Source organism: Capsicum annuum, chromosome 1 (assembly GCF_002878395.1).
Source record: "Capsicum annuum cultivar UCD-10X-F1 chromosome 1, UCD10Xv1.1, whole genome shotgun sequence".
NCBI lineage: Eukaryota > Viridiplantae > Streptophyta > Magnoliopsida > Solanales > Solanaceae > Capsicum > Capsicum annuum.
The window spans coordinates 19,024,962-19,046,874 of NC_061111.1; the positions used below are offsets into that span (position 1 = coordinate 19,024,962).

General features: G+C 36.9%; 1 pseudogene; it reads right to left on the reverse strand.

Moving 5' to 3' along the window:
- Window positions 1–6,134: 6,134 nt before the first annotated feature.
- On the reverse strand, window positions 6,135–8,600 carry LOC107853833 (annotated as a pseudogene).
- Window positions 8,601–21,913: the final 13,313 nt, after the last annotated feature.

Genomic DNA, 21,913 nt, shown 5'->3' on the forward strand with positions numbered 1-21,913 from the left:
CAACAATAAGTTAGTAACAATAAAAGGCACACTCAATGCACAAAATGCAAGTAGAATTCAAGCACACCAGATGCTAGAAAAATAAAGAAATAAATATATACAGAACTAGGGGTCAAGGTGAGAATACACCGAGGCCGATATAAAGCACACTAACGGCCTAGCCCAAGGACAGCAAAACAATACTAACAAGCAATGCAAGAAAGGATAACAGACAATCCCAACCAATTAAAACCCAGTCAAGATACAGGAGATAATAATGGAATAATAAGAAAAATGAAATAGTAAAAGTTAGAAGTCACCAGATTCCATTTGTAAACCAAGTCCTCTTGCTGCGAGGTATGTTGGATCCCACCAAATGGATACAGAAAAAGAAACTGGTCATAGGATATTTGTCGCCGGATCTTTGCCGGAGTGCTACCAAAATCAGATCTAGTACTGTCGGAATCCACTATAATCAGAATCGGCAGGACCTTTAGATGGACCCGCCGGACTCAGTCGCTGGTGACTAGAACTGTTCCCTGTCTACGTCACCAGGATCAAACGGAAGGTGACCTTGATCCCAACAGAGGCACTAGGTAATTCAAGTGCTGGAGAGAGACAAGAAAAGGGAGAGAGAAGAGGGTAGAAAGAACTAAGGAGAGAAGGGAGAATCCTTGCTTGTTACCGGCACTCCGACGTCGTCGCCGGTGTCAGCCGATCACGGGTTGGGTTGGGTTGGGTTAGTATCCATTATTTACAGTGAAAGAGAGAGAGCATAAGAGAGTTGGGTTGCTTGACAACCGGAGATTTTTAATTTTTAACAGTTACCCTGAACTCGATTCCAACGGACGGTAAATATCTGTTGCAATATATTTTAATCTGTTGTGATAGAATCCAACCTCGACTAAAACAGATCATCATTTTTTCAACAGGTAAGTCATCTATCGCAATAGGTTAATTATCTGTTGCAACATGTCACTCATCTATTGGAATCAGCTTCAAAGGTGCCTCAGTATTGTAATATCAATCCTAACAGATATATAGTCTGTCACAACATATGATTCACCTGTTACAACAGATGACTCGTCTGTTGAAATCAGCTTCAAGAGCGAAACATGAATCCCAACAGGTAAGCAATCTGTTACGACTGATTACACAACTGTTGGAATTCATTTACGGCACTATGAAATCACTATTAACTTTTTTTAACAAACTAATTTATTTAGGTACCACTAATGGAGGGATCAATAACAATAGGGGTAGATTATCATGGTCAATGAACCAAGAAGAGCAATCGATATGTATGGCGTTGGAACAAGGGTGAAATGCTAGAGACAATAGCTATGACAGTCCAAAATGATATTTCTTATGATGATTTTGTGAACTTAATCATCATTTATTATGGACTGAATTGTCAATCGAAAGAACTCATCATCAGATACATGCTAGCTCCTTTGAAAATTAGAGGGTATTGCCTTTCAAGATAACTAATCAGGTACGATTGCGTGCTTATCTTAGTGATTCATCCATACCGGCAATAAGGGTGTACTTGGTTAAAAAGATGAGAGAGAATGAGAAACAGAATGTAGAAGAAGAAGAAGAAAAAGAAGAAGAACATGACATCTTTGATGATAAGTTGGATGATCTAGACATGAATATTCCAGACGTTGATCAAACACCTATGCCCATTGATGCAACCAATATGATGGGTAGTTCTTCTCAATTGACACAGTCTAGAAATCTTCAAGACGACGGGATCGGCCTTTTTATTGGAATGTCATTCAACAAAAAGAATGAACTATCTACCACTTTGTTTATTTCTTGCTTGAAAAAAGATTTCATATTAAAGAAGGTGATTAATTTGAGCAGTGTCTTTTGCTTCAAATGTGCTAATCCGAACTGTAAGTGGTGGTTGAGAGCGGTAAAGTACGCAAGTTCTAACAAATTCATCATTCATAAACATGAAAAACATCACACACCTGGGTCAGAGCACATCTTGGGCCAAAATTCTCACGCCACGGCAAAGGTCCTCGGTGAATATTTCAGGAGTAGTTTCCCCGATGGCAAAGGCCCTTTAACAAAGGTTATGTCCAATCAAATCCTTATGGAATTGGGTGTCCTGGTCAGTTATTAGAAGATATATACGACCATGGGGATTGCCAAGGACTTGGTTAGGGGGACACATGAGCATGGGTATGCAGTCCTGGAGGCCTACCGTTACATGATTGAGTCCATAAATCCTGAAAGTAAGAAAACATTGCATGTTGATGAAAACGGAGAGTTCAAGTACTTTTTTGTATCCTATGGTGCTTGGATTCAAGGTTTTCGATATTTGAGAAAAGGCATATCCATCGACGGTACCTTCTTGAGGAGCTTGTATAATGAAGTTCTGCTAGCGGCGGTGGCACAGGATGCTAAGAATCACATATTTCCTGTCGCTTTTTGTGTAGCTGCCAAGGAATGTGATGCCTCTTATGGATTTTTTTGAACAACTGCGAAACTGCGTCGAAGATATCGAAGAGTTGTGTTTTGTTTCAAATAGGCATCCAAGTATTCCAAAGATGGGTTCATTTTTCTTTACTTCAGCTTACTTTGGTTGTTGCATCAGGCATCTTGGAGAGAACATTCGGACCAACTATCACAATGAAAAGGTCGTGACCTTTTTTCATAGATCAGCTAAAGCATATAGTAGAGAGGAGATTTTAGACCATTTCAATCAAATAACGAATGTGAATCCCAAGGTAGCAGAATTCATCGTATGTGTCAGTTTTGAGAGATTTAGACAGGCATTCTGTCCGGCAGATAGGTACATTCTTATGAATTTAATGTCTTGTTTGAGTTACAAGTTTAGTACGATGTCATACTAAGTGATTCTTTTGTATAGGTACAATATTATGACATCAAACATAGCTGAATCAGTGAATTCATTATTTGGCAATGAAAGAGAATTTCCCATCAAGGCTATGTTTGAAGTAATAGACAACAAGTATGGCCGATTTTTTAACGAAAGGCATGTGCAGTTCAAGGGTCCAAAAAGAACCAGATTTATTCTCGAAATCAAAAAAATAATAACAACGAACGTTGGTTTGGGGAATAGGTTATTATCTCATAAAATAGCAGATTACAAATTCAGTATCACCGGTCATGGTGATGTTGCCATGGTCGATCTTCAAACAAGATTTTGTACGTGCAGATTTTTTGACTTGGACAAAATACCCTGTCCACATGCCATGGCAGTGCTTCGAGCTCAATACGGTCCAAAATATGGACCTAAAGTTTACGAGCACTCCTCTCAATATTATTCGGTGGAATAATATGAAATGGCATATAGTGGGCATATTACTCCGGTGCCTCCTGAAGAATCTTGAGTTGTTCCTGCAGAGATTTTGGAGAGATTAATACATCATCCATATATTGAACCAAGCACTATCATATCGGGAAGAAATCCATATAAGAGGAGGCGTGGAATTGGAGAATCATTTTCATCAAGAAGAAACAAGTGCTCCATATGTAAGCGCGCTGTCCACAAAAAAAATACATGCCCAGATCGTAATCCACCATGATCGTTGTAATTGCAGAAACTTGTGTAGTTGTTTGTTGTAGGCTTTTATATATTTAACTCATTGTTGTGAACGTAATGTTATTCTTTATTATATATACAATATCTTTTTTAATAACTTGTGCATCAATAAAAAGGGGCAAAACATGAACTATGTAATACAACAGACCACAATTATTCTCAACAGATTAACCATCTGTGGCAACAAATGGCCGGAAGAACACAACACAGTTCCATTAAACTGGAATGTTTTCCTCTAACAGATGACAAATCTGTCGAAACAGATGGATAATCTATTGACAGAAACCCAACAGATGACCAATCTGTCCAACACATAGTTCTTCTGTTGAAAGAACTCAAAAGTCAAAATTGCTATTACTACTGGATTCCAAATTGCTCCTTACCTCCAACCGTCGACAAGTTACCATTAACATGTATGTTTAGAAGAAATAGATAGAATGAAAATTGAATATGAATTAAAAAACTAAAGTTGACTAAAAATAATTTTTTTATTAAACGAAAAATAAAATACATTAGGTATAGATCCGATATAAAAAAATTAAAATACATAGGCTAAAAGAAAAAACATATTCTAATTCTAATTATTATTATCATCATCATTATCATTAATGACAGTCGGCCAATCCACTCGCAGTAGGAGGGCCCTCATCAGCCTCTGCATCTCTCTGAACATCTTGCTCTCACGGCGACCAACTCTCTCTGTAGGTCATTAAACCTGCCTCTGAAGTTCCCGCACTGTGTTGCGCAAAATAGCAATGTCCCAAACAGGATCAGCCATATCTAGAACACGCATGAATTAAAAAATATAAAGAAAAAAAGTCCAAATGTAATACAACGTATACTACCAACTGATAGATTTACACAGAAAAAATTTACCTCAACGAAAAAGGAATATGCTCTTTGAAGAGAAGTGGTTGAAGATGTCACACGAAAAGAAATAATGCAAGAAATAAGTAAAGTTTAGTAGAATGAAGATTAAGGAGGAACCTATTTATAGAGGATTGAATCTGGATGTGTCAAGCTAAAAGGCACGACTGTTAAGCTCCATTGTATTAATTACATTCAAACTGATGGCATTTTATTTTCTGTGAAAAGTCGCAACTTTTTATTTTACAGTAATACTTCTCACCTTTTAAAAATGGCTTTGAGACTTGATAAAAACTGTTATTATTGAGCTGTTGTAACAGATCATCCATCTGCCACAACAGATTGTCTATATGTATAACAAATGGTCTATCAAAATAGATTTACTATCTATTGCAATAGATGATTTGTATGTGCAATAGATGAGACATATGTTACAACATATATATTATCTGTTGCGACAGATGGACCATCTTTTGGAGATATTTTAATTTCTTCTAACAGCTGATTCATCAGTTGCAACAGATGGAGAATTCAATTCATCAGCTGTTTTGAATGTGTTAGATAAAAAGTCATGGCTACCTCTTTTTTAATAGTCATGACATGCGTGCAGATGAATAAACACTGTCTGGTCTGTCGCAACAGATTTACCATCTGTTGCAACATATATATTATCTGTAGCGTTAGATAGACCATATATTGGAGGATATATTTTGATTTCTTTTAACAGTTGATTCATCAGTTGCAACATTTGGAGAATTCGGTTCATTAGTTATTTTAAATGTGCTAGATAAAAAGTCACGACTCTTCACCTCTTTTTTAATAGTCATCACATGCGTGTAGATGAATAAACAATGTCTGATCTGTCGTAACAAATTTACCATCTGTTGCAATATATGGATTATCTGTTGCGACAGATGAACTATCACTACTAGAAAACATCATTTTTCTGACGGCTAATGTAGTTGAAATATGGTCAGAAAATAAGGTAGTTTCGACTACTTTCTGACTGTTTTATGGTAGTTAGAATATAGCTTGTCAAAAAAATATCTTCGACTATTGCAGTCGAAAATTTGTGACTACTATAGTCAGTAATGTAGTCGGATATTTAATAAATATTTATTTAATAATTATAAATATTTCGACTACTCTAGTAAAAAATTTAATAAATAATTATAAATTTTCCGACTGCGATAGTCAAAAATTTAATAAATAATTATTTAATAATTATAATTAATCCAACTGCGGTAGTCAAAAATTTAATAAATAATTATTTAATAATTATAATTATTCCGACCACTGTAGTTGAAAAATTAATAAATAATTTTTTAATAATTATATTTTTTTGACTACTATAGTGGGAAATGTAATAGATAATTATTTAATAATTTTATGTTTCCGATTACTGTAGTCGAAAATCTTATATTTATTATTTAAATTATTGTTCCGGCTACTTTAATCTGGATTTTAATAAGTAAATATTCTTTCCAAATACTGTGGTCAGAAACTAATGAAAAAATTATTTAATAAAGTAATCATTCCGACTACTGTAGTTGGAACATTAATAAATAATTATTTAATAATTCTTCTTCAAACTACTTTAGTCAGAATTTTAATAAAAATATTCACCCAATAATTATATAATTAAATCTCGCATCATCTTACATTTCTCTCAGATATAAACAACATAACTAATGTATTTTTCACAATAGGATCAAACACGACAAAAATTTATAAATACAACCACTTTAAAACATCCAAAACAAACATCAAATCAAATAGTTTAAACATCTAAATGTCACAACTAAAACAAGAACAATAACTACATCTAATTTTCATCAGATTCACTATCTTCCTCATCATGAAATACTTGAGGCATGTGCTTCTTAACCAATTCCTAAAATTTAACAAACTTAGCATCGTTAGCTGCACATTTCTGCGTCAATTTCACAATTTGCTTTTTCATCACTTCTATTTCTTCTACAGTTTGCAAAGTAGAAGAGGAACTGGAAAACAACGGACTACTCGAGGATTGGAGAACCTCTATCCCGTAGGTTCTACCTTTCTTTGGACCACCTACCACAGCTGTCCACATATTAGTCATATCTGCAGGTGATGGTTGGACCATGGTACCATCCTCTGAAGTAGGTTGGGTTTGACACCATTCTTCTATGCTTTTTTAAAATTCTTTCTGAAAGAAAAATTATTTGTCAGTATGTAAACAAGCAAAGTTGAGTAATAATAAAACAATGTATGTAAAAGTTATTATCTTACATATGCATTCTTAGCACACATTTTGACCCAATATCCTCTTGTACCATCCTTGTTTTTCTTCCTATGCGTCTCTTCGTTGACCTAAAGAAAAGGGGGCTCTTTTCCCCCATTTTCATATTCTTGCAAAATTTTAGAAAAAGAGATAATGAAAGTATAAAGACAAGTCCGGGCAGTATAGACCAAAATATCTTAAGACTAATACAAATCTAACAGAAGTAGTAGTTTAGGTGGATTCTTTTCAATTGCTTAAACTTTGATGGCAGAGCAACTTCATACAAGTGCTAGTGAGAGGTAACAAATTCCTGATAGAATAGTTTAGTCGTACACAAACTGGTCTTATTCTAACCAACTTTCAGAAAGACATTTTAATATAACTTCATCACAAATATACAAATCATGCATTTAACTAAGCCATAGGCACCAATACTTCGTTAAATAGAGAATGTGACCCTAATCAACACCAAATTTCTTATATCATGTTATTATCCTACATTTCAGTAACATTTCTCTCAGTACCTTACAGAACTGTGTCAGATGAAAACACTCAATAGGACATGTCAAATAATATCATGTTATTATCCTACATTTCGGTGATATCATGTTATTGACATGTTTTCCTACATTTCCGAGCAACATAGTTGTTAACATAGCCTATATAAGAATTTACTAAGAAAAATGTAGTTTATAAAATTTTGAATGCAAAAACACATGATAGTAATTTAGTAGAAGTATATGCAGAAACACATCATATAATTGGCAGATGTAAAGTTCTATACATAGGTAGACACTCCAAACAGCTAACAATCTCATATTGTTAATTCCAAAATAAGTTGGGGTCGTCTGCATGAGCCGTCACTTATCACTGATTAGTGGCTAAAGAATCCTCCTATGGCAGGGTGTGCTAAAATCTCTTCCTGTTCACCCATTCCCTAACAACCATACCCCGCGTTTTCTCTTTAATTCTCTCTGAGAGTGAACTACCTAGTAGTTCTTGTAGTCCTGTTTCTTCTACTCTGTCCACTTTGGCTGATTTTAATACCCAAAGGAACCTCTGCGTGCTCTTTAACATCCCTTCCCCTAGTTCTTTTATTTGATCCTTTGACATGGCTGTTTTGCTTCCAAAGCTCACATAAACTACTATTTTTTAGGCTGTTGATCTAACCATTTAGGGAGAAGTGTTTTCACAAATGGATTTGTAATACTTGAAAGGTATAATTGGTAGAAACTGTGGAAGAGTGATCATTGTCCTACCATAATTGAGGGCTTCAATCGTCTCTGGTTCAAACTAGTGGAATGTGTTGGAAACAACACCTTTAACTTTGGAGATAGCTCGAAGGTTTGAGATCAATCACATTGTGAAGAGATTATCTGTATTGAACAAAGAAGGAGGAATATTTGATACTAAAAATGAAGGTAAACCAGGAAGCTGCAAGTTCTTGCAGTTGCCTTCAAGAGTCAAGTGGGGTAGGTGGGTAATAAGAGAAAAAAATCCAGTAGAAGTTGTACTTAAGATGTAATAGGATATACACAATGCTGGTTCATTAACAAGATAATCAACACATTCTGCAGCAGCAATGTCAAGAAAATGAGCGGAGATAGGTGGAGATAAAGAAGATAGAAGAGGAGAAAGAAGATGAACAGAATGAATAATAACTTCAAACTGGAGGAAAAAGGGATCATCGTGAGGATTCGATGAGTTAAGGGGAATTACATGAAAATCAAGTTGCTGAATGTGTGGATGCGTAGAAAAGAAACTATTTAAATAGTTAGATTCAGCAGTGGAGATAGTAGGCTGGGCAGTGATTATAGAAACTTTAAAATTATGAGAAGCTAACATGGTAGCAAGGCGAAGAGATGGCTTCAAATGCCCCATTCCAACACTTGGAAGTAGCGCGACATAAGGTTATATCTTTCAAAATCTATTGAAGTTGTTACTTGACCTGAGTCTCAGTTACCGTGATGATATACCTTTAAAAATTCCTGGAATCCCGAGAAACTTTCTATATGTGGGAGAAGACTGGAATTATTAGCCATACATTCTACCTAACACAATACTAACACCTACTGTTCTAGGACTTGAATGCATTTAATACCAGTGCCTAGTTTTGTCAAAGTCCAGGCCCTGCATGTTGGTGGCTGTTAATTGTGGGAATTAGGTTTCATTTAAGTGCTCAACTACCATTTTTTTTTAATTTATAAATTCCAAAAGCAGTTCAGATGCACAAGAAACTGTTGCGTTCTAGCATAAAGTATTGCATTGCTAGTGCAAATTTAAATGATACTTTTCTTTCATACATACACCTACTAAAATGAAATATTGATTTACATATTTTTTTACAAATTTAAGGGGAATGATACTTCAAATAACTAGTACCATATAATTCTCTTCTTCTTACTTTCTAAAACCATCAAGCAGTGTGATACAAGATCGAGTTCACAACAAAAGAAACAAGCAACAACAAAAGCAACAAGATGTCAACAACAATGCTAGTGAATTGAAATAGGCTACACATGACTTCACTAGACTTCAAGATGAACAACAACAAGAAGATAACAACAATAGTAAATCGAAAGATCCCCACACGGATTTATTATGTCATAGTTTAGAACATTGAAATAAACCGAGCAAATAAAAAATTTAAGCTAATATTACCAGTCTTCGTCGGTGGGTAGCGAAACTCATCGAACCTATAGTGTGCAATGAGCCACCTATTTGAGATGCTCTATTAGCCTTTGCCTGTTCCCTCCTCTCCCTATATTCAGGAGTATTCCATTTTGCTAAGATCTGGACTCACACATCAGCATACAGCCAACAAGGTTTTTCTAAGTTCCTCCAGACCTCATACAAGTGTTCTTTGATCCGTAAAGCTGCTTTCAACTTGAAAATGCATTGTATTTCATTTTCATGACAAGAATTCCATGCACACTTTCTGCAAAATAGTTTAATATAATGTCATGAAATGAGTTGACGGATACAAAGGTAAATTCATCATTGATAGCATACTGAAATGGTAAATTCTTTGATTTTGATTATACCATAAACTGATTCCACATAAGAATTCTATTTTCGATTCAAATCTACCCTGCGGCTCTGTGTAAATTGGTTTAACTGCTTCTATAACCATATGTCCACCGCTATATGCGGGAATGAACCTGCATAAATCCAATGATAGAATTCTTTGTTATGTAGAAATCTTTGGGCAAGTCAAGTTTATTTGGGTTAAGTTCATTCATAAGTCCAATGATAGAATTCATGCCCTCTTGGAAATAGAATAGTGTAACTTAATACTCAGTAACCGAACGGCAATAGATAACTTAGAATGAACCGATCCTTCATACAATGGATGACTATCTTTCTTTAACTATTCATAAAAGTGATTAGTCTCATCATTTGGTTCATTTTGAGCCCCTGAGTATGTCCCAAAAGCATTCCTGACCATCTCACTATATCATGAACTTTCAACATCATTCTTTCTTATTGGACTTTCAACATAATTCTGAAAAGCAAAATTATTAGCAGCATTACTCTCTCCATGAGTTGTCCACACAGTATAATTCAACATAAAACCCTTTTTATAAAGATGTAATGTAACAACATCTGGACTCAATAACTTGCAACACTTGCAATTCCAACAAGGACACCTAATTATCCCTTCAGTAAGAAAATCATTAAGTGTCATTGCTTTAGTAATAAATCCAGCTACCCCATTTTTATATTCCTTCCTCAACTCCACACGGTTAGGATAAAGTCTATTATACATCCATGTACGATCTTTATTTTCCAACTACACAACAATGACAATAATAATGTAACGACGCCTCAAATTTGGTACCCGAAATGCTACACGGTGCTTATGACCCCGAAGGACCACAAGCTAACCCATGACTGATATCTATACCTGTATACTACATAATATACTGAGCAATCCAGAAACATGAACTGAAAGGCCATAAGGTTCACATAACTGATGTAAAACATAACATCTAAAACCGGGTATGAAATACCCAAAAACACTGAAATAACTGTCTAAACATAATAGTCTAGAAAGCCTCTAACTAATTAAACTGTTTGAGTAAGGAGTTGCTAACTCCAACTAATAAACTAATTAAAGAGATAATAGAGAAATAATCATGTCTTTGAAGGATGAGGACTCACTTCTAACTCTGACTGCTGATATCTAGAATCTACTGATGCTCTGGAACTCGTGTCTCTGAACCTATGGTATAAGATACTATAGTGCAAATGCGTCAGTACTTTGAATGTACTGGTATGCATATGAGGTAAGCTGAATGCATGGGGTTTATATGTATGAATAAATATAATAACAGACTGACTATCACGAGTGTGAGAGTACGTGCATGAGACATAAAAACTGACATGATACTATGATAACATGATTAATGATAACTAAAATATACAACTAATAACATGAGTGACAGTATCTGACAGTCTTAAATCTAATGGAATTGAGTTCCGTACTGTATCTGAATTGACTATATTTGACAGTCTAGAAATCTGAAGAACTATCTGAGTTCTTGACTGATACTGATACTGAAATTGTGAAAAGTAGTCATCTAACCGACATGCCCTAAGTGATGCATTATAGCTGAATTGGGGTCCAATATGTTCCATGATTGGAAGGGTGTCAATACCGAGCCACTGGTAAGGACAACATGTGAGAGACCCTAATATAACAGGTAACTCTAATGAGAACGGTGGGAACCCTCATATAGCAGGTTAATCTACCTCATCTACCCTCATATAGCAGGCTATGATGTCTTAACCTATGCTGGCTACATAGTTATGGAATGCAAGGATTTCTTCTAAGAATCACACCCTCATATAGCAGGTGAGTTCCCATCCTTGGGTTTACTCGGTGATAATTTCTACTCCCATCTGAATAGACAATGAACATGATTTACTGAACTGAACATGTGCTGAGTTACTGAATTCCGTTGACTGATAGAATACTACTGATATTTGACAACTGACTGAGTTTATGAGATCATGGAGTTTCCTGAGTCATAAGACTGTTTGAAGTCTAAGAATTCATAGCTTGACTGAAAATATCATGAAAACATGACATGGTTCTAGGCACACAACTGATGTTTCAGGTACAAGTACCCCCAGGACTCGATAGAAGGAAACTGACAAAGCATGACTTGCTTGAATACATAATAATCACCATAATGCATTTACTGAAGCATTTCATCAAACATATGATAGGCATAAGCTTGTACATACATGGGGATTTCATGATAACATGCTAGTTAGGTAATTTTCCTTCATTTAGGCATTAAATCAAACATATTGTAGGCATGGTACATATAAACATCATTGTACAACAATTAAACATCATGGTCACATTCTAATTTTATCATTCAAGGGTTTAGTCATAGGTTTGCATGAATATATATCTATAATAATTAAACCCACATAGAAATTATCACCCAACATGGAGTAGAATTCAATTTCTAATTTATCAACATGAAAAAGAATAACCCAATCATGAAATCATAAAGAAAATCCATAACTTGAAGTTGGAAAAGGGATTCATGGACTTCATGGATGAAAGAAGTCCATGAATGAACACTATGCATACCTGGGTTGAGTTTCTTGAACTTCAAGAATTTGAATCTCTTAGTTCTTGAAGAAGATTTGGATTTTGTTCTTGGAGATTAATGTTAGAGAGAAAACCCTAGTTTTGTTGTTGTGAAAGAATAACGAATTTTTGAGCTTTGGTCAAATATAATTGGGTATATAAACGGGTGGTAAAAGATCAAAAAGCCCCTTTTAAAACTCCTTTAATTTGCTGAATTGGGACCTACAACGGCTCGTACGACGGTCCATCACTTGGGTGACGGTCCGTCGTTTCGACCGTCGTACATGGACCAAGTAAAAGGCTTACTGCCTTAGTAGCGATGGCCTGGGCGATGGTCCGTGGCAAGTTCAATGGTCCGTCAACCTGCCCGTTGCACCTTATCCAGAAGGTAGCCTCACTGTTTCCCTTACGATGGTCATGGGCGACAGTCCGTCGCTAGTCTTGCGGTCTGTCGGCCTCACGGTCGCACTTGGAAGGTCTATAACTTTCTCCTTCGATATCAGATTTTGATGAAATTGGTATCATTGGAAAGCTAATTAAATTTCCCACATGAAAAAAAGTGAAAATCTTAAAAATACCATATGTACAAAAGTGGATTCATCTTTCCAAAAAGCTTCTAATATTCTTGAGATGATTTCAAGCTAGGAAAAGTACGGGGTATTACAATATCTCTCCTTTGAGAACATTCTTCCTCGAATGAGACTGAGTGAGGGGAAAGAATAACCAATGTACATACTGAACATGAATACTGAAACATGATCTCATGACCGACATGACTGATAACTGAACATATCATACTGAACATGCATATCTGATGCATGTTCATGAATACATGACTGGGTGTTTTGATGAACTAAGTTTCTCACAGTGAGAATGCATGTCGGATGCATAATTATATAAATAAGCTGATAAATAAATATATGACTGAATATACAATGGTATTTAATACCACGTTTGTGATGAACACTGAACATGAAACTAGGTAAGCTTAAGGAGAAATGTTACCTTGAGCTTGATCTGAGTTGGCACAGGAAAGGTGAGGATAATTGGTATGCATGTCTACTTCTGTTTCCCAAGTATCTCCCTCGATCGAATGATTTTTCCAAAGAACTTTAACTAGAGGGACTTCTTTGTTCCTCAGTCTACGAGTCTGATAGTCTAGGATTTCAATTATAATCTCTTCATAAGAGAGGCTGTTCTGAACATCAATGCTCTGAATAGGGACTACAACTGTTGGGTCACCTATACATTTCTTAAGCAAAGAGACATGGAAGACTGGATGAACTGAGGCTAGATCTGAAGGCAATTTGAGCTCATAAGCTACCTTGCCAAAGCGACTGAGAATCTTAAAGGGACGGATATATCAGGGACTGAGCTTTTCCTTATTGTTGAACCTCTTCACTCCCTTCTTGGTAGAGATATTTAGATAGACATGATCACCAATCTGAAACTCGAGATCCTTTCTATGAATATTTGCATAAGATTTCTATCGACTCTGAGCAGCCCAGAGTCTTTCTCTGATCAACTGGACTTTTTCTAATGTGTCGAATACCAAGTTAAGCCCTATAACTGAGGCCTCACTAACTTTGAACCAACCAATCGAGGATCTACATCTCCTACCATAGAGAGCTTTGAATGGAGCCATGTGAATACTGAAATGATAGCTATTGTTGTATGCAAATTAAATCAAAGGCAAGTAGTCATCCCAACTACCCTTGAAATCAATTGCACACGTCCTTAGCATATCTTTTAAAGTCTGAATGATCCTTTCTTCTTGACCATCTTTCTGAGGATGAAAGGCTGTACTAAGATGAACTTGGGTACCAAGACCCTTTTGGAATACTTTCCAGAAATGAGAGGTGAACTGGGTACCTCCGTCTGAGATAATAGATAATGGAACACCATGTAATCTGACCAACTCCCTAATATAGAGTATGGCGTAATCCTCGGCTGAACAAGAGGTATGAACTGGAAGGAAATGGACTAATTTGGTTATTTTGTCTACGATTACCCAAACTGAATCATGCTGATGACTAGTTCGAGGCAAACCTGTCACGAAGTCCATGTTAACTTCTTCCCACTTCCAAGTAGGAATAATGAACTCCTGCATATGACCACTAGTCTTCTAATGCTATATCTTAACCTGCTGACATATAGAGCACTTAGCCACAAACTCAGTAGTATCTCTCTTCATCCCACTCTACCAATAGACTTCCTGCAAGTCATGGTACATCTTTGTGGCCCCTGGATGAATAGAGTAGCACGCACCATGCGCTTCTGCAAGAATTTACTGCCTTAAGTCATCTATAGCTGGAACACACAGACGATCCTGGCAACGCAGAACACCGTCCCCCCATTGGGAGAAAACCTCTACTTTCTGATCCTTGACTGACTCTTTTAACTTGACAAGGCTAGGATCCCTATCTTGCTTTTCTTCTACCTCGAAAACTAGAGATGATTCTAAACTACTCTGAACCCATATATCACCCTTCCCTGTATCAACTAAGCAAACGTCTAGTCTTGGAAGCTGATGAAATTTCTGACTTAGCTCCTTCTTACTATCCTCGACATGAACAACACTACCCATAGACAGTCTACTAAGAGCGTCGGCCACTATGTTGGCCTTGTACGGATGATAAAGGATGCTCATGTCATAATCTTTCAAGAGATCCAACCACCTTCTCTGAAGAAGATTGAGATCTTTATGAGAAAAGACATACTGAAGGCTCTTATGATCCGTGAACACATCTACATGAACACTGTATAGATAATTCCTCCAAATCTTCAAGGCAAATACTACGATGGTTAACTAAAGATTAAGAGTAGGGTAATTATTCTCATGGGGCTTAAGTTGTCTAGAGGCGTAGGCTATGACCTTACTATCCTGCATGGGGACACAACTTAAACCTACTCTGGATGCAGCACAATACACTATGAACCCATCTAAACCATCTGGTAATGCTAGAACTAGAGCTGAGGTGAGTCGAGTCTTCAACTCCTGAAAACTCTTCTCGTAAGGATCTGACCACTTAAACTTGACTTTCTTTTGAGTCAATCTGGACATAGGGGATGCAATAAAATAAAATCCCTCAATAAACCATCTATAATATCCATCCAAACCCGACAAACTCCTGATATCTGATGGAGAGATAGGGCGAGGCTAGTTTATTACTGCCTCGGTCTTTTGAGGATCTACTCTAATGCCATCACCAAAAATGATATGACTAAGGAACGCTACTGACCTTAGCCAAAATTCGCACTTACTGAATTTGGCGAATAGCTGATGATCTCTGAGAGTCTGAAGTACTATTTTGAGATGGTCTATATGATCTCGCTCACTGTGGGAATAGATCAGAATATCATCTATGAAGACTATGATGAATATGTCCAAGTACTGCTTAAACACACGGTTCATCAAGTCCATAAAAACGGTTAGGGCATTGGTAAGACCAAATGACATAACTAAGAATTCAAAGTGACCATACCGAGTACGGAAGGCTGCTTTTGGAATGTCACATTCTCTGACTTTGAGCTGATGATAGCCAAATCTGAGGTCTATCTTTGAGAAATAGCTAGCACCCTGAAGTTGGTCAAATAAGTCATCAATTTTGGGAAGAGGATACTTGTTCTTAACCAGACCATATTTAGTTGACGGTAGTCTATATACATTCTGAGAGAACCGTCTTTCTTGCGCATGAATAATACTAAAGTGCCCCATGGGGACACACTGGGCTTGATGAATCTCTTATCTAAGAGATCCTTCAACTGTTCTTTCAGTTCTCTGAGTTCTGCTGGTGCCATTCTATATGGCGGAATGGATATAGGCTGAGTGTCTGAAAGAAGATCAATACCGAAGTCTATTTCCTTTTTAGGAGGAATTCCTTGAAGATCTTCGGGAAAGACATCTGAATATTCATTCACGACTGGGACTGATTCAAGACTGGGAGTTTTGGAACTAGTGTCCCTAACTCTGAACAAGATGATAGACATATCCTTTAGATATCATTTTCTATGCCCGAAGGTAGGAAATAAACTGACCTCTGAAAGCGGATACACTACTCTTCTACTCAAGGACGGATTCATTCAAAAACTAAAACTGGACTATTCTATTTTTACAGTCGACTGTGGCATAGCAGGAATGAATCTAATCCATACCGAGAATGACATCAAAATCAGTCATCTCTAATTCGACAAAGTCTGCTAAGATGACTTTTTGAAATATCATAATCGGGCAGTTCCTGTATACCCACCGGGCTATGATGGTTTTACCCACTAGGGTAGAGACTGAAAAGGGCTGTTAGAATTTTGGAACTGACTCTGAAATTAACTGCTATATAAGAAGTGACAAAAGACAAAGAATCTCCTGGATTTAGAAAAGCATAAACATGCACATGAAAGATCTATAACGTACCGGTAACCATATCAGGAGAATTTTCCTAATCTTGTTAGGACTGAAGAGCATAGAGACGATTTGGGCATTGCCTACTAGTTACACTGGAAATGGCACCATTTGATTTGGGCGACTAGACTGAACTGAGGAGCAATTCTGTTGACCCTGAGAACCTGGCTGAGGACAGTCTATGACTCTGTGGCCTGGCTTGCCATATCAGAAGCAAATACCACTGCCAGCTCTATAAATACCCTGACGGTGCTTGCCATAAGTCTGGCAAAGAGGATAGGTGCGGGCACTGCTAACACTGCCCTTGGACTTGGAGCCTGGCGCTCCATCTTTTTTACCCTCTCTTAACTTAGGAATTGGAGTACTGGATGAAGAAGGAGCTAGAACTGATGACTTAGGACAAAACTAAGAACGGTTTCCTCCTTCTGACTTAGGATGAGCAAAGCTGAAACTACATGTCTTCGCTCTCTTATTCTGCTTCTCCCTCATCTTAATATTCTGCTCCTCTAACTGCTGATCATGAGTCATGAGCCTAGCTAAAGTCATGTCACTATTCAGCATGGCAGATCTACCCTCATTAACCACGTTATCATTCACCCCTGGAATGAACTTACTCATCTTTTTCCTGCTATCTGCAGCCACATGAGGGGCATATCTGGCTAATTGAGTAACTTAATAGAATACTCTTTCACTGTCATATTTCCCTACATGAAGTTGATGAATTCTAGTACCTTAGCTTCTCTAAGATCTAGGGGAAAGAATCTATCAAGGAATGCTGAAGCAAATTCCTCCCACTCAATTGACCCTGCATCGTCTTCCCTCTCTGACTTCCACTGCTTGAACCAAGTATGAGCCATATCCTGTAGCTCATATGTATCTAGCTCAGCACTCTCACTAGACGTAACCCCCATTATGTCTGTAACCTTTTACATCTGATCTAGGAATTCCTAAGGGTCCTTATTTGTCTTAGACCCAAGAAAGTATGGAGGATTCATTCGGGTGAAGTCCCGAATCCTGGCTGTAACTGAATTGGCCACTGTGTTGGCTGGAACGACAGCTGGTCATTCATTCTGAGCAGAAACTGACTGAACAAGAGTAGTGAATGCAGCTTTGAACTTTGCATGAGAAACATGTTCGTCCGAGGGATCTTCTTGGACAGGCTGAGTTCTTCTCTTGGGAAGCATGTTCTGAAAAAAAGAGAAGAAATGAATTAGACTGACAGATTAGATTGAGATTATGCTCACTGGCACGACATGAATACTGAAAGAAGGGAAACTGTTCCTAAAACCCCTTTGAGCCTCCTGCATATAAATGTGGCGTGTAACACACCCATGTATAAGACTCTACTAGATGTGACTTTCAGGCTTCCTAGGACTCTATTGAACCTTAGGCTCAGATACCAAGTTTGTAATGCCCCAAATCTGGTACCCGGAATGCTACACGGTGATCATGACCATGAAGGACTACAAGCTAACCCATGACTGATATCTGTACCTGTATACTACATAATATACTGAGTAATGCAGAAATATGAACTGAAACACCATAAGGTTCACATAACTGAAGTAAAACATAACATCTAAAATGGGGTATGAAATACCCAAAACAACTGAAATAATTGTCTGAACATAATAGTCTGAAAAGCCTCTAACTGACTGAACTGTCTGAGTAAGGAGTTAATGGGACATGCCCCCAACTAACTCCAACTAATAAACTAATTAATGAGATAATAGAGAAATAATCATGTCCTTAAAGGATGAGGACTCACTTCTAACTCTGACTACTGATATTTGGAATCTGCTGATGCTCTAGAACTCGTGTCTCTAAACCTATGGTATAAGACACCATAACGCAAATGCATCAGTACTTTGAATATACTGGTATGCATTTGAGGTAAGCTAAATGCATGGGGTTTATATACATGAACAAATATAATAACATATTGACTATCATAAGCGTGAGAGTACGTGCATGAGACATAAAAACTGACACTGATATCGTGATAACATGATTACTGATAACTGATATAACTGATAACATGAGTGACTATATCTGACAATCCTGAATCTGATGGAACTGAGTTCCGTACTGTATCTGAATTGACTGTGTCAGACAGTCCTAAAATGTGAAGAACTATCTGAGTTCTTGATTGATACTGATATTGAAATTATGGAAAGTAGTCATCTAACCGACATGCCCCAAGTGATGCATTATAGCTGAATTGGGGTCCAATCTATGCCCTGATTGGAAGGGTGTCAATACCGCGCCACTGGTAAGGACAACATGTGAGTGACCTTAATATAATAGGTAACTCTAATGAGAATGGTGGGAACCCTCATGTAGCAGGTTAAGCCACCTCATCTACCTTCATATAGCAGGCTATGATGTCTCAACCTATGCTGGCAACATAGTTTTGGAATGCATGGATTGCTTCTAAGAATCACACCCTCATATAATAGGTGAGTTCCCATCCTTGGGTTCACTCGGTGCTAATTTCTACTCCCATCTGAATAGACACTGAACATGCTTTACTGAACTGAACATGAGCTAAGTTACTGAAATCCGTTGACTGACGGAATACTACTGATATCTGACAACTGACTGAGTTCATGAGATCATAGAGATTTCCTGAGTCATAAGACTGTCTGAAGTCTAAGGATTCATAGCTTGACTGAGAGTATCGTGAAAACATGACATGGCTCTAGGCACACAACTGATGTTTTGGGTACAAGTACCCCCAGGACTCGATAGAAGAAAACTGACAAAGCATGACTTGCTTGAATACATAATAATCACCATAATGCATTTACTAAAGCATTTCATCAAACATATGATAGGCATAAGCTTGTACATACATGGGGATTTCATGACAACATGCTATTTGGGCACTTTTCCTTCATTTAGGCATTAAATCAAACATATTGTAGGCATGGTACATGTAAACATCATTGTACAACAATTAAACATCATGGTCACATTCTAATTTCATCATTCAAGGGTTTAGTCATAGGTTTGCATGAATCTATATCTATAATAATTAAACCCACATAGAAATTATTACTCAACATGGAGTAGAATTCAATTTCTCATTTATCAACATGAACAAGAACAACCCAATCATGAAATCATAAAGAAAATCCATAACTTGAAGTTGAAAAAGGGATTCATGGACTTCATGGACGAAAGGAATCCATGAATGAACACTATGCATACTTGGGTTGAGTTTCTTGAACTTCAAGAATTTGAATCTCTTAGTTCTTGAAGAAGATTTGGATTTTGTTCTTGGAGATTAATGTTAGAGAGAAAACCCCAGTTTTGTTGTTGTGAAAGAATAATGAATTTTTGAGCTTTGGTCGGATATAATTGGGTATATAAACGGGTGGTAAAAGATCAAAAATCCCCTTTTAAAACTCCTTTAATTTGCTAAATCAGGACCTGCAACGGCTTGTGCGACGGTCCGTCGCTTGGGCAACGGTCCGTCGTTTCGACCGTTGTACATGGACCAAGAAAAGGGCTTACTGCCTTAGTAGCGATGGCCTGAGCGATGGTCCGTCGCAAGTTCGACGTTTCGTCAACCTGCCCATCGCACCTTATCCAAAAGGTGGCCTCACTATTTTCCTTACGATGGTCGTGGGCGATAGACCGTTGCTAGTCCTGCGATCTGTCAGCATCACCTTCGCACTTGGGAGGTTTTTACTGCCTTCTGTATTTTGGCCATAACTTTCTCCTCAGATGTAGGATTTTGATGAAATTGGTATCATTGGAAAGCTAATTCAATTTCCCACATAACAAAAAGTGAAAATCTTAAAAATACCACATGTACAAAAGTGGATTCATCTTTCCAAGAAAGCTTCAAACATTCTTTAGATGATTTCAAGCTAGGAAAAGTACGGGGTATTACAAATAATAATAGAGAAGAGAAACAAAAACAAGAGAAATAAAACAATAACAGGTTTATTTAGAGATGCTACTACGCAGTGGACACAAGAAGAAAACTAAGAGATTCAATACAACATAGTAAAGCAACCAGCAACAATAAAATATTTTAATTAAAAGAAGAATTTTTTTATCAGTGGAAGGAATCCAATCCATGTGATAGCTTCACGAACAAGATAAAAGAAAGGCAAAAAGGGAGACACACAGATGGGGTAAAGAATTCAGAAAGCACCAAATCTGATATAAGTTACATAATTTTTTGCAATATGTTGAGAAGATTTGAAGAAGTGGTCCATGAGGCAGCAGACTGAATATAACGAGAACAAATTTATTTGATGAGCAACTTTTTGTTTCAATAAAGAGGCATTCAGGAATTTAATTGAATCAAAACTTGGCTGGAATACTAAAAGAAAACCTTAACCAGAACCTCTAAGCGCACCCCTCAACTTAAATAAAATAAATTTTTTATCCTAAATTGATACCACACAAACACAATGAATTTGAATTTCACAAAAGTTAGTATTCAAAAGCTAATCTTAGTTAGAAAGAAAATAACAATGCCCAATCATTACTCCATGTTCCTTTTTTTGCAGATGCACACACCAAAGGCAACATCAACAAGAAATTTGTATGTGGGATGATGGAGGAAAAGTACTAGATTATGGATAGTACTTCTCTTAAGAGTTCTTAAGGTTTTAGTTTAATTAGTGATGGATAAAACAATAATAAAAGGAGAAAAAGTGATTAGTTTTGTAGAGAAAGAACTGAAAGAGAGCCGGCCAGGACTATCTTCTGGAGTGACTAATAACTTAAACGCTGAACTACTGATTGCATAGAGTTTGGCTTTATTAGAATTTGAACGTCAAATTGGTTTTCATACTAATTGTCACTACATGATACGTTAGTTTGACTATGTTCCAAGGCTATATTTGTTGGTCTTGTTTGCAGTCTGATGTTCATTTGATATTCACATCATAAGGAGGCTTTGTCACTACATCATACACTAGCTCGACTATGTTCCTAGGCTAATTTTGTTGGTCATGTTTGCAGTCTAATGTACAGATCTTCGTAACATTCACCTTCACAACTATGAATGGTATTGATTGATAGGAGTGACCGCTTTCTAGTTGTAGCTGGTACCTCCCAGATTCACTTCAGCATGTAATGAACACTAAGAGAAGAATCAAAGTTCTTCTAGGCATATTGTCACTACACGATACACTAGCTTGAGTATGTTTGAGGTCAATTTTGTTGGTTTTATTTTCAGCCTAATGTAAA